This window comes from Sinocyclocheilus anshuiensis, unplaced genomic scaffold (assembly GCF_001515605.1).
Source record: "Sinocyclocheilus anshuiensis isolate Anshui unplaced genomic scaffold, SAMN03320099.WGS_v1.1 scaffold1365, whole genome shotgun sequence".
Classification (NCBI taxonomy): Eukaryota; Metazoa; Chordata; class Actinopteri; order Cypriniformes; family Cyprinidae; genus Sinocyclocheilus; species Sinocyclocheilus anshuiensis.
In genome coordinates, this window is record NW_015551032.1 from 1,503,649 (window position 1) to 1,504,078 (window position 430).

Genomic DNA, 430 nt, shown 5'->3' on the forward strand with positions numbered 1-430 from the left:
TATATATATATATATATATATATAATCTGTGTGTGTATGTGTTACGATATAACAAGCTCATATTCTGAAACCAATGAAACCGAAACCAAATAGCGTTGAAACAGGAAGTGAAGTAAACAGAAGAGAATGACAAAATAATGATCCACATAACAGAACATAAACCTTACAATAAGATTGTTAGGCTATTGTTAGCCTATATGTATAACAGTTTGTTCTGATCCTCGAATCCGACTGGACAAGAGACTTTCTATTGATATTTCCACCTGCTCGTTCTAGACGGGCTGTAAATCAGTGCAGTTCCAGTGTTGCGCCACAAGGTGGTGGAAAGGGACTGTCTTTGAGTGAGTCTTTAAACCAGGGGTGCCCAAACTCAGTCCTGGAGGGCCGGTGTCCTGCAGAGTTTAGCTCCAACTTGCCTCAACACACCTGC

The 430-nt window shown here is 40.5% G+C and overlaps 1 protein-coding gene across 1 annotated transcript in view; it reads right to left on the reverse strand.

The window, feature by feature from the left end:
• Positions 1–430, reverse strand: part of LOC107661255 (WD repeat and FYVE domain-containing protein 3) — an 83,102-nt gene that overhangs the window by 17,384 nt on the left and 65,288 nt on the right. The gene's annotated exons all lie outside the window — the stretch shown is intronic.